We start from the raw sequence: 6,696 nt of genomic DNA, 5'->3' as shown, positions 1-6,696 counted from the left end.
GCCTCCGGATGGCAATCTCCATGGGCATTCAACGCCTAGAGGTGCGCGGGGATTCAAACCTCGCAATATCCCAAGTAAATGGAGACTTTGACGCCAAAGATCCGAAAATGGTAGCTTACCGCAACGCCGTCCTAAAAATGTCAGCTCGGTTCGAAGGACTCGAATTCCACCATGTAGCCCGGGATAATAACCAGACAGCAGACGTGTTAGCACGCATCGGTGCAAAACGCGACACCGTCCCTCCAAACATCTTCCTAGAACAGCTCTTTAAGCCATCCATATTATGGGAAGAGGAGTCCGGAAATAACAATCCGGAGCCAGCTGCAGCACCTAACTCAGACAATTCTGACACAATCGGCGGCTCAGCCAATGAAATAACACCTTCAGACCACGAAATAAGGGTAGTAATTGCCCCATGGACAGAACCATTCCTAGCGTACTTAATTAGGCAGGAACTTCTCGAAGACCAAAATGAGGCCCGCTGCATAGTCCGGCAATCTAAAGCCTACAAGGTCCATGAGGGAGAACTTTATAAGAAAAGCACAACCGGAGTCCTTCAAAGGTGTATCTCTAAAGAGGAAGGGCGAAATCTCCTGGCTGAAATTCATGCCGGACTCGGCGGGCACCACGCTGCAGCCCGGGCCCTTGTAGGCAAGGCCTTCCGTACAGGATTTTATTGGCCGACAACCCGGGCAGATTCTCAGGACTTAGTCCAATGATGCGTCGGTTGCCAGCTCTTTGCTAATCAGAGCCACATGCCACCCACCGCCCTCAAAACTATACCCATCACCTGGCCGTTCGCGGTCTGGGGGCTTGACATGGTTGGACCCCTTAAAGGGGGAACCCACAAGCACAAATACTTATTGGTCATGGTGGACAAATTCACCAAATGGATTGAAGCCAAGCCGATTAAAATGGCAGAATCCGGACCTGTGATAGATTTCATATCCGAGGTAGTACACCGTTTTGGCGTCCCCCACAGCATCATCACTGATAACGGCACGAATTTCACGGCCGACGAGGTTAAACTCTGGTGCAAAAATATGGGCATCAAGCTCGACTACGCTTCAGTCTATCACCCCCAAACTAACGGTCAAGTCGAGCGAGCAAATGGTCTAATCATGAGCGGCATCAAACCCAGACTAGTGCGGTCCCTCAAGGAATCTAACACGCACTGGGTAGAGGAGCTCGACTCCGTACTCTGGGGGCTGCGGACCACGCCAAACCGAACTACCAGATTCACACCATTTTTTATGGTGTACGGCGTAGAGGCAGTTCTGTCCTGCGATATAATTCATGACTCACCTCGCGTGCGCATGTACGAAGAAAGAGAAGCCGAGCTGGATCGGCAGGACAATTTGGACGCCTTAGAGGAGGAGCGGGACATGGCAAAAGCTTGTTCCGCATTTTATCAACAACAGGCTTGAAGATATCAAAGTAGAGAAGTATGGGCCAAAGCTTACAATGTTGGCGAACTTGTTCTATGCCTGCCGGACAAGAAAAAGGACAAACTTAAGCCCAAGTGGGAAGGTCCCTTCATCATCGACCAAGTCCTGACCGGCGGAGCATACCGTCTACATAACGCATCTGACAACCGACTCGAGCCGAACCCATGGAACGCAGCCGAAGATTCTACGCCTAATGCCGGACTCAGAGTTCGTCTCACTCCTCCGTCCACCTTTTTACATTTTCACTGTCTCTTGTCCCCCTCCTTCCCACTTTTTTTCAATACCTTTGATAGGCTGATTTGCGCATTGTTTGCACACACTTGATGTGCTCCTAGCACTCATTATACCTGGGGGGTTCTTTAACAGAAGCTTATTTATACGGGCTTCATGCCCAACACATGTGTCATACTTCCGCATGTACCTTTTATTCACCATTATATGCATCGATATGACTTAAGTTTTGGCCAAGCTGGGTTGCCTGGCTCCTGTGCTTACCCCTACATTCCCGATTGTTTGGCTAGGAGGTAAAGGGAGCACCTCTGCGATTGTTACTGCCGGGTCAGCTGGATGTGTACCTCAGACTGGGTGAAGCCAAAAGCTAGCGTTCTTAAGAGAATATTCGGTCGGTGACTTGAAAGATGATTTATTACTTACTTATTTATTTGCCCCCAGATGCTTTTTCTGCTATTTTTGCAGTCCGGACATGCACTTTAGGGCATGCCTCCCAGGGAAAGGAACCCTTAATGGAACTATTCTCCCTAGAAGATTTTCTTACTAACCATGTAATATAACATAGCTAGTTGGGCACTTGTCTGATAAAGCAATTATGACCCCGACGCCTTGTCTCCACACATGCCCCGGTTCTTTTATAACCGTAAGGGTATTCGGACACACTCCGGACTGTTGGGTCCCAAGGTTGAAGTGAAAAGGTCCGCAAAGACAAACGATCTACAATCCGGCTAGAAGGCATTTTACATGTCATTTGAAATTACATTGTCAAACTGACTGATTGTACTCCTCTTCAATCCCATCTAACAGGCTGTCTAATTTACAGTCCTGTTGGGAATATTTCGCGGCCAGTTCTACTTGGCCGTACATCAAGCTCACAGGGATCTCCTTCCCATCAGGCCCCGCAGGTCCGACCTCGGCCATGTGGTTTGGGTCAGCCTTCGGGTACCGCGTCTTCACCATGGCCCAGGCTTCCCTGGCGCCTTGACGGCAGGCCGATATCTTCCACAGATGGAGGCGTCGCCGTGCTCCCTAAAGCTTCTCAGCAAGCCCTCCAAGGCCCTCGGGTAGGGAGACGGAAGTCCATAAAGCCTGAACGACGCCACTCATCGCCTGCCGAACATGTTCGAGCAGTTGCACCAGCTCGGGAAGTTGGTCACCCGTTGAACCAGGCATTTCCTCCGCAGGGCGACCTGTGAGCACACCTAAAGACACATTTCTGTCAATCGACTTCCTCGCCGAATTCTTCTTTTCAAAGGAATTTGCTCAAGCACTTACTATAAATGCCGCGACGAAGCCGCTGATTCTCCTTCACGGAGCCAGACAGCTGGGCCCGAACACCTTTCAACTCTTCTCCTAGCTAGGTGTGGGCATCTTGGAGCTTGTTTCTCTCCTGCTGCACCTTCATAAGCACCCTCTCGCTGGCCTTTAGCTGACGCAGTAGCTGTTGCTTGTCCGGATCTAGTCCGGCGCCCTCTGCAATATTATAGTCAGATTTACGCACACTGCGCACTTTGTTAACTACTTATCTTTTCGAAGTACGTATTACCAGCGGGGGTCTCTGTGGCTCCCCCTGTGGTGGCTAGTGCGGCCTCAAGTTGGGCCTTGCACTCTTGGAGCTCCTGGGACAGGTGGGTATTCTTCTCCGTAAGATCCTGCATAATAAATGATCCTTAAATAAGTTATTTTAACTATTTTAAGTCTCGGGGGCTACTAACATATATAACTATTAAAATTACTTACCCGTATGTCCTTCACATACTGCTCCGTGGCTCTGGTTAAACCTTCTTGAGCAGCACGGAGGTGCACGTTTCCCGCATCAAAGGCATTCAACGCCTCCGGGGAGAAACACGCGTCACGAAGAACTGTCCGGCAATGCCTGTGATTCATGGCACTCTCCATCTCAGACCGGGTGGCGGACAGCCTGTCGGCATCCTCCGTCGGAGGAGCATCCGGCTCTTGCCTTGTGTTCGCCTCCACTTCCGGACCATGCGATGGAGCATGGCTGGCGGAGGCTTGATTGGCAACCTCTCCGGACACTGTCCGGCGAGCGCTCTTTCTCCTAGAAAAAGTTATGAGCATTAATATACACTGTCCGGCAAGCGATCCTTCCCTTAAAAACAACAGTGCACCGTACCTTTGCGGCGACGTTTCGATTCGCGTCGCACTCCTCTTCCGCCTGCTGGGCCGAACTGACCCTTGCTGGTCAGCCTCCGCAGGTTCGGCTTCCCGCCTTAAAGGCACCTCCTGCGATGCACCATCAGTATAGGATGGTCAGAGTTGAGCACGGATCAAATGATGGTGTCAAGACCTCGGTCGTAGTCACCTAGGAGGCCGGAAACAAACTGGGGTAGTCAGCCGTAATGGCGACTAGGGCATTGTCCATGCTAAGTTGGTGGAACACCCCGTCAATCAGCTCCACCTTTATGTCCGGATCCTCTTCGGAGATCGGATCAAGGGATCGTTCCGGATCCTCGGGCTGTGGAGTTAGGCTTTGTATGCCCTCCACGTCCCGGCGCAGCTCCTGCGTCGAAATCACAAAGTAAGATACTTGACTTTGGAAGTATGGATCGGGTAGATAAACGTCCGCTTACCCAGCTCCGAGGGTTATTCGTGGAGAATCTGTTCAATGGATTCGTGCAGAGAAAGTCCTCCTCCTCCCCCTTGTACAAGCCGGACAGGATCTTTGCCAGATCGGCTGCCGAGCCCGGCCCTCTGCGGCCATGACGGGTGGTGTCATCTTCCCCATTGAAATCCCACATAGGGTGGCCTCTATATTGGAGTGGCTGCACCCCTCGCATAATTCACGTGGCCATGATTCCAATCATGGTCAATCCAGAGTGAGCCAGTAACCTAATCCGGCCCATTAGATAATGGACGCTCCCATCATCCTCCCGTTGAGGGCTCCGCGGGCGCCAACTCAGGCGTTTCTTCAAGGGAGCATTGCTGAACTCCGGGAGGCCGATCCGAACTGGATCCGGCAGAGGGGCGTCCTCCATGTCGAACCATTCCGAAGGCCAGTCTTCGGACGCCTTCTTCGGGGTGCCGGATAGATATCCGGTCCCGGCGATGCGCCATATTTCGGCTCCGCCCACTTGATATATCGACCCCTCATAAGAACGGGGTACGAGGCAAAACAATCTCTTCCATAGCGCAAAATGGGGCTCGATGCCCAGGAACAGCTCGCAAAGAGCTACAAAGCCCGCGATGTGCAAAATGGAGGCAGGTGTGAGGTGGTGAAGCTGGAGTCCGTAGAACTCCAGGAGCCCCCAGAGAAACGGATGTATGGGAAATCCGAGTCCCCTTATTAGATAAGGGACGAAGCATACCCGCTCTCCTTTGGAAGGGTTGGGGACACTCTCCGCCTGCTTTCCACCCTTGATGGTGGCCAGTCCGGCTCGAACCGGAACCATGAAAGCTGGGGGAAGATATCCCTCGGTTTGGAGCACCACTAACTCGCTGTGTGGAACTGAGCATCTCCCCCAATCTCCTGGCTTAGGGCTGGGATCGCGAGAGGAGGAGCCGCGTCGACTATCCATGATAGAATGGATTTTTGTCAGAAGCGCTTCGATGGGAACTTGCGGATGGAGGATGGTGTGAGCTGGATCTAGATCCTCGCCTCTCTTATAGATGGCTCGTTCGCATGGCTAGGGGGTAAAATGTAAAAATACCCTAGCTTTTCGCATTCATACGACACGTTGAAGAAGGCCATTATTGGGCGTAGAAGCCAAGGAGCGCAACATTTATAAGTAAGCCAGACACTATTCGACAGGAACATGAAGTTTGAAGGAGAACCCGCCTTGCAACGCCGAAGACAATATATGCGCCGGACTCGTCGTCGCTGAAGCCCGGTTCGGGGGCTACTGAGGGAGTCCCGGACTAGGGGGTGTCCGGATAGCCAAACTATCAGGGTCGGCCGGACTCCAAGACTATGAAGATACAAGATTGAAGACTTCGTCCCGTGTCCGGATGGAACTTTCCTTGGCGTGGAAGGCAAGCTTGGCGATACGGATATGTAGATCTCCTACCATTGTAACCGACTCTGTGTAACCCTAGCCCTCTCTGGTGTCTATATAAACCGGATGGCTTTAGTCCGTAGGACGAACAAGAATCATACCATAGGCTAGCTTCTAGGGTTTAGCCTCCTTGATCTCGTGGTAGATCTACTCTTTTAACACACATCATCAATATTAATCAAGCAGGACGTAGGGTTTTACCTCCATCAAGAGGGCCCGAACCTGGGTAAAACATCGTGTCCCTTGTCTCCTTTTACCATCCGCCTAGATGCACAGTTCGGGACCCCCTACCCGAGATCCGCCGGTTTTGACACCGACAGCAGGGTCTGTCGTTCCGTCGTATGCATCTATGTTTACGGGTTTAAATCCCTCTGGAAATTCGCGATCCAGCACCTCATCGGTGAAGCACAGGGGGTGCACATCACCCCTGTATTTGGATGTGCCGTTGCATGTTTCCGACGGATGTAGTGTTCGGTGTTGATTCTGAGCCGGTATTCGATCAGTATAGTCGTTTTGGTGGCCGTGCACTACTAGGAAAAGGGCTATAGATGGGATGGACACTAATGGCGCACCTGCCATGTGGTGCGCCATTAGTATATAGTAATAGCGCACCATGTTCAGGTGCGCCATTAGTGTGGCAGACACTAATGGCGCACCAGGGACAAGGTGCGCCACTACTGTTGTTTATTTTTTTTTGTTTTTTTGCAAAACTACTAATGGCGCACCATGACACATTGCGCCATTACTAGTTTAAACTAGTAATGGCGCACTGTGCCATGGTGCGCCATTAGAATATATACTTTTTTTATTTTTTGCAAAACTTCTAATGGCGCACTAGAAGCAGGTGCGCCATTAGTAACCAGGGTTACTAATAGCGCATTTGCGTACGGTGCGCCAGTAGTACCAGGGTTACTAATTTTTTCTTAGTACCAGGTTTCCCCACTCGATCGAGCCCCCGCTGTCCGCCGCCCACGCGCCCCCGCCCACGCGCCCCCGCCGCCCAC

This window comes from Triticum dicoccoides, chromosome 1B, assembly GCF_002162155.2.
Source record: "Triticum dicoccoides isolate Atlit2015 ecotype Zavitan chromosome 1B, WEW_v2.0, whole genome shotgun sequence".
Classification (NCBI taxonomy): Eukaryota; Viridiplantae; Streptophyta; class Magnoliopsida; order Poales; family Poaceae; genus Triticum; species Triticum dicoccoides.
The sequence above is the reverse complement of the archived record's forward strand: the minus strand, read 5'-3'. Positions refer to the sequence as shown.